We start from the raw sequence: 6,676 nt of genomic DNA on the forward strand, positions 1-6,676 counted from the left end.
GTCAGAGGAGAAGCCATGAGTTGCAGAGCAAGCAAGATGGTAAGTGCGTAGATGATTTAAACCAGCCTGGAAGCAGCACACAGACTAGTAGAAATGGGTTAATTTAAGCTATAAGAGCTAGCTAAAAACAAGCTTAAGCTATTGGCTGAGTATCTATAATTAACCATAAGCCTCTGTGTGGTTATTTGGGAGCAACTGCAGGAACACGGAGAAACTCCACCTATAGTACTGAACCTGAAAAAGGTGACCTTCACTGACAGAGTGATCACCATTCAAGGTTTCCATAGCAGCAATAAAGATCAATATCAGGATATAGCACCCTCTTCAAAGGGTGACAGAGACAATCACCAGCCAAAGCTTCCCCTTCCTAAGCAGCCACTGAGGCAGGCAGTGTGGGTACAAGTGATGAGCTGTACCAGTGGGATCAGAACTGCAGGCCCATAAGCAGCCTTACACACTCTTCAGACACTGCCTTCTGCCCTCCCCAGCTTGTTCCCCACCCTGGCTCAGGGTTTGATATTCCTCTCAAGTTGAGTTCATAGACAGACACCCAGCTCTGAGTTTCTATACCCTCCCTACCTCTTGGCTTTCTCTGGTCCTTTACAACCTCAAAGTAGCTATATCACATGACTCTTGCTGCCCAATGTGCATAATGAATCTCTAATATCTCCCAAACAGAGTTCAACTTCAAAGCAATCGTGAGGTCTTCTAGAATTTTCGACAATCCATCCTGGTTAGCAATCATAACAAAGTAGGAGCTGGAGGCTCCAAACTAGGTGGCATACACTCTCATTCAAGGGGCTGGAGAAATGACTCAGAGGTTAAGAGCACTGACTGCTCTTCCAGATGTCCTGGGTTCAATTCTCAGAAACCACACAGCAGCTCACAACTGTCTGTAACTCCGGGTCCAAGGGATCTGACACCCATAGCAAACATCAATACACATAAAAATAAATAAACATACCCTCTCACCCAAGTCTGCCCCATGACATGTGCCTCAGGAGCACAGAAAAAAATTTCCAGGAAAAGAGGAGTTGAGGGTTAGTCAGATGGCTTAGTGGGTAAAGACTCTTGCTACCAAAGGTGACATCCTAAGTTTGATCCCCAGGACCCACATGGTAGGAGTAGAGAAAAGTGTTGCCTTTTAACCTCCTCATATGCATCATGGCATGTGTACACACACACACAGTGGGAGGGAGGGAGGGAGGGAGAGAGAGAGAGGGAGGGAGGGAGAGAGAGGGAGGGAGGGAGGGAGGGAGGGAGGGAGGGGAAGAGAGAGAGAGAGAGAGAGAGAGAGAGAGAGAGAGAGAGAGAGAGAGAAAATGAGGACTTGTAGTCCTCAGGTGTAGAAGGCCGCAGCCACATTCTCCATTATCAAGATGGCGCTGACATCCGGCTTCACCGCCAGGTGAACGCACATGTGCTCGGTAATTTCCCACTGAGTCCCCGCCTACTCCCGAGGCATTCACCTGGGATTATGGACAATGGACCAATCCAAGAGTGACACGTCCGAAGCAGGGTCTGTTTCCTTTATAAGGGATGGGTTCCATCTTATCTGGGTCTCCGCCATGTTGGCTGATGCCCGCTCTCCCAAGGGGCATTAAAGCTTTACTGCAGAAGTATCCTATGTGTACCGCGTGGTTCTTGCTGGCGAGACGGTAGCGCGGGACATCTGGTGCCGATACCCGGGAAGAAGAAGAAAAAGAAGAACTTTGCACCACCGGAGACCCCTTGGACACAAGGAGGATTCAGAACTGTAGGCATGCGTGCTCAGAGAGGTACGTTCTAAAGTCCAGAGAGCATATCAGAAACTGAGCAGCAGTGGGAGGTTGTGCGCGCACCCAGATAAGTTAAAAAGGACCCCCCGGTAAAGAATGGGGGAGACAGAAAAGAAAATAAGTTAAAAAGGACCCTCCGGTAAAGAATGGGGGAGACAGAAAAGAAAATAAGTTAAAAAGGACCTCCCGGTGATTTTGGGAGAGTGGAGATGGGGGAGAAGGCTGATTTGCAGGGTCGAAGGCTTTGTGTTGTGTTGTTCGTGTTGTTTTTTGTGTACTGGACAGGAGAGGGATATTTGAATTTGGGAGCTGCTAAAAAAGGTAGTTTAGATTTAAGGCATGGGCTTAAGAGTGTGATGTTTTGGGAGAGAGGTTCTGTTTTCGCCTCCACGGAGGATGGGAGCCTGAGTATGTGCTTGAGATCCACGTGGTTTGAATCACCGAGACCTCCTGAAATGTTGTAATGTATACCCCTAAAATGCAGCGGCCCAATAACAGCAGGAAGCAGCCAAAGAGACTAAACGACGCCCAAATTCCCTTAAAGATTAAATGAGGTCCTTTCAAGCCTGCTTCTCTGAGTTCAGCTTTGCTCCGTGCACCGGTTTGGGCTCGGAATGGGTGCAGCTGGGGCTGGAGGGCGGCTGGAACGGAGCTTTGCTCTATGGCTATGGTGGGGAGCACGTTGCGCCGGCTCAATTGGTGCGGCTCGGTTGGTGCCTGGCCTGGAGGATGTCACAGCGGTGCCACAGGCAGCCGGGCCAGAAGGCTTACAATGTACCTAAAACTGTGAGGGTCTCTGAGGGTAAAATGGCTCTGATTCCATTTGGCTATGCTAAACGATGCTGACTTCAGGCAGGGCTGGTCGTATTTATCATAATAAAAGCGCAATTAAGGTTTAAATACAGTAAACAGACAGTACCGTATTACATCTACATAGTGCGACTTAAGTTTTTAAAAACTGCTTAGCATTTTAAGAACTCAAGTCCTCCTGAAAGATTGCTGTGTATACGCTTGGCTTGTCTGGTGTTTCAGGATCCGCAGGGAGGTGGATGCGAAGGGCCCTTGGATTTTGGGGTGATTGGGTCGTTGGCTGGATCTGTGAGAGTTTGTTTACAGCCGCTTTTGCTGTGGCACAGATGTTGAGAGTTTGCTAGTAGGGAAGCGGCCCTGTTCGCCGCCTCTCCCATCGGCCCCTTGAGCCGCAGAGGCTCTGGCGCGGGCCTTGAGATGTTGCCGCCTGTGCCGCCTCGGTCTGGGTGTCGGCTCCCGCCACACTCCACCACCAACACAGCCTCAGACCTCAGAGAACGAGGCTAGCCCCGCGGGGAAGGCAGGGGCGCCTGGGGGTGGAGCCGCCACTTCTTGGCTTGGGACACAGGGAGCTGCGCAGCGAGCAGGCCCAGGGCTGCACACAGCCCTTGGATGACGGGCGGGCTCTGGAGCCCGAGGCCACCGTACCAGCAAGAAATACGGGAGCCAATAAATCTTAAATCTAATATCAACAAACAGGGCCTGGGTTTTTCCTAGGCGCCACTGGGGCAACACGGCCCATACCGTAAAAAACAGAGATCCCCATATGGGTTCCCTAATGGCCACGTCATCTTAGGACACCAGGCTAAAAACAAAAAAACGGTTTTCTCATATTTTTAAAACAATAATCTCATCTGTGCCAGATTTAAAATGGTTTAATTCTAAGGCCTACTATAATGACACAGACAAACAAGATTGCTCTTTAGAACAGAGACCTATAGGTCTCTAAGTTCAAGACCAGCCTACTTCCAGTACTGACTGTGCTAAATTTTTACACTGAGTTTTTTAATACTCTTAAATGTTATTTTGGGAGAAGAGTTTGTTTGTTTTTTTTTTCTAGAAATGCTACTATTCATGCTGTGGATTCATCTGTCCAGAGGCCTGAGGACAAAGCCTCTGCTATGGAGCTGTCTGGCCTGATTGCTGCGGAGCTGGCGGGTTCCTGAGGGATGGTCCAGCTCCTGCCCTTGGTCTGTCAGTTATTGCTATGCTGTTGTTGCTGTACATTGCAATGTTATTGTTGCTGTACTATTGCTTGCTATCAGTTTCCCTTATCCTGTCAGTTATTTCTGCTAAACACTATGGGTATCTTCAAGACAGGTTACAAAATGTCATGGTTATTCAAATTAAGAATTGGATAAATATCTATTTAAACAAAAAAGGGGGGAATAATATAAAGGAACTGCCCCCGATGCCAAGAATGGCCATCGCCATGGCTCTGTTCACCATAAATTTTTTAAATCTGGATGATAATGGCCAAAATGCTACAACACGACATTGTTCGGATCCGCAGCGGCCCAAAGATTTGGTTAAGTGGAAAGATGTGCTTTCTAATGAATGGAAAGGCCCGGATCCCATCTTATTGAGATCCAGGGGAGCTGTTTGTGTCTTCCCACAGGATCAAGAAAGCCCATTCTGGCTGCCAGAGCGATTGACCCGAACAGTGAAGAGTGATCCACAACACACGGATTCGCCTGAGGACCTGGCTGCTGTTCCTCCTGCCATTTTGCGGATGGATGACAGAGCACCGATGGAGGACACTCTCAGCCTTCCTAAAGCTGTTACCAGTCAACCATAGGATGGCGGTGTCTCCCCGATTTTTTACAACCAATAAGACTCTGGGCCCCCTCCCTACCGTCCTAGAGATGATTTATAAGCTTGGCCGTAGGACTCCTGTCCTGGGCCGTATCCCTCATTCCCCTACTTCAAAGAATGGGTGGGGGTGGAAATGTTTTGGAACAGTCCTATGCTATGGATTAGTGTTTCTCCTCTGGATGGTCTGCTGACTCAAATCCCAAAATCGTAGGGACAAAGTGGTTATTGCACAAGCGCTGGCTGCCCTGGAACAGGGGCCTCTACTGATATGTGGCTATCTATGTTAAAACAGTAAGGTTTAAGCCAACCAGCTCCTGCACCCCTAGGACTGTGGTCCATTGCACAGGGTGGAGTGCTTGGCTTAGCTAACCCTGAAGGTTGTTGAGCTAAAGAGCATCGCACAGAGAATGGCCCTCTCTGAGAGATAAGTCGCTTTGCTTAAGGGTTTCCTGCCATATATTCCCTTTCCCAGAAAATTGGCAAAGGGCAGGCCGGATAGGTTCCAGGTGTCATGAGCCTAGGGACAGATTCCGTGTAAGCCCATTTTTATGTTTTCATTTTGGGAAGTGCGACCTCTATCTTTACCTTCCTAGGGAGTTGCCTTTCTGCAAAGAAGTAAAATTAGGGGGAGATGTAGAAGGCCGCAGCCACATTCTCCATTATCAAGATGGCGCTGACATCCGGCTTCACCGCCAGGTGAACGCACATGTGCTCGGTAATTTCCCACTGAGTCCCCGCCTACTCCCGAGGCATTCACCTGGGATTATGGACAATGGACCAATCCAAGAGTGACACGTCCGAAGCAGGGTCTGTTTCCTTTATAAGGGATGGGTTCCATCTTATCTGGGTCTCCGCCATGTTGGCTGATGCCCGCTCTCCCAAGGGGCATTAAAGCTTTACTGCAGAAGTATCCTATGTGTACCGCGTGGTTCTTGCTGGCGAGACGGTAGCGCGGGACACTCAGGTACTACAAGACAAAGCATGGCTTCTGGCACATCCACATGGGATTTTAGTTTTCTTCCCACAGCAACCTCCCTGAAGGAGAGACTCTTACCATCTAGGCTTTGTAGAAAAAGAGACCAGAACCATGACCAAGCAACACAGGCCGCCTCTGAGCTACCTTCCTACTTGTTTGCTAGGGATGCTGAACAGGCTCCTCGGGAACTGTAAGGACCCTTTCTATTGTGAGATTCAAGGCTTTCCCACATCACTGAGGCTAGGGTAGTCAGTAGTCCTACGTGTGGCCTCACCATGCTTGTTCAGAGGAAAGCCATAGAGACCAGTGTGGTGCCTGGACACAGCCTAGATTCCAGCTATGGAACCATTACATCGCAACAGAGCAATTGCGCTGGGTGGGACAGGTGTTAGTATTTAGGCATCTGCACTGGCCTGCCTTAGGTCCTCAGCTGCAGCCACTAAGCACCTCTTGTACACATTTGGTACATTCCCTTTAAAAGGTGGGCTTTGCCCACCTCCCTTCTCTTTCTCTTTTTTCTCTCTCTTCATCTCTCTCTTTCTCACTCTCTCTTCCACCACTCTTGTCCTCAGGGACCAGTCTCTGCACTCCTCTCTGCCCCTTCTCTGTCCCTTCTCTCTCCTCTTCCCATAAACCTCCTACGTGAGCCTTCTTGCATGGTGTGACTTCTCTTCGCTGAATTTTTAAAATTACAACATCAGTTCCCTGACTGGGAAAGGATCTCCTGGCACTTCCTCCTGCCCGCTGGCAGTCTGAGGCACACTGGGACCCTGGAACACAGTTCACATACGACAGCCTTGCTTCTCCAACTAATGGATCACTGAGTCCCTCCAGCTAACATCAGCAGGATTAGTGAGCCTCCTCTTCTCCATCGCTGGCCATTTTCCACAAGTGAGGACTCGTTTCTCCAACATGGTTTCTCGCCCTTTGGCCTCCTTAAGTCCTGGTGCCAGGCAACCACAGCTCTCTCAGGTTCAAAGCCCTTGGCTCCTGCTGTGTTTGCCAAATCACTGAGTAGCTTGTGTCTCCTTGAAATGGACCCTGTCTGAATTCCTGAGGTGCTGGGAATTACAGACCCTTGGGTCTCACTTATTTGCCTCGCTCATGAAACTTTGGCATCATCTATACCTCTAACTCTTGCATCCAGGGCCTGATTTAAGGGCTTCTAAACTTGTCCGCCTTTGCAGTCAGATCTGGCTCAAATACCCCTTAGATACTGCTTTCTGATCTTCTCTCTTCCACCTGCAACAAATCTGCTTTCTCATTCATTGATGGCTTTACATTCCATTCTATACCA

At 49.1% G+C, this 6,676-nt stretch overlaps 1 long non-coding RNA gene across 2 annotated transcripts; it reads left to right on the plus strand.

The window, feature by feature from the left end:
- Positions 1–1,349: 1,349 nt before the first annotated feature.
- LOC148122735 (uncharacterized) lies at positions 1,350–5,313 on the plus strand. 2 transcript variants are annotated; one of them, XR_015737546.1, is made up of 2 exons: positions 1,350–1,778; positions 3,649–5,313. It is a non-coding gene; the product is annotated as an uncharacterized LOC148122735 (long non-coding RNA). The 2 variants fall into 2 exon arrangements; XR_015737547.1 differs by having other exon boundaries at positions 3,686–5,313.
- Positions 5,314–6,676: the final 1,363 nt, after the last annotated feature.

This window comes from Myodes glareolus, chromosome 3, assembly GCF_982192425.1.
Source record: "Myodes glareolus chromosome 3, mMyoGla1.1, whole genome shotgun sequence".
NCBI classification, from domain to species: Eukaryota; Metazoa; Chordata; class Mammalia; order Rodentia; family Cricetidae; genus Myodes; species Myodes glareolus.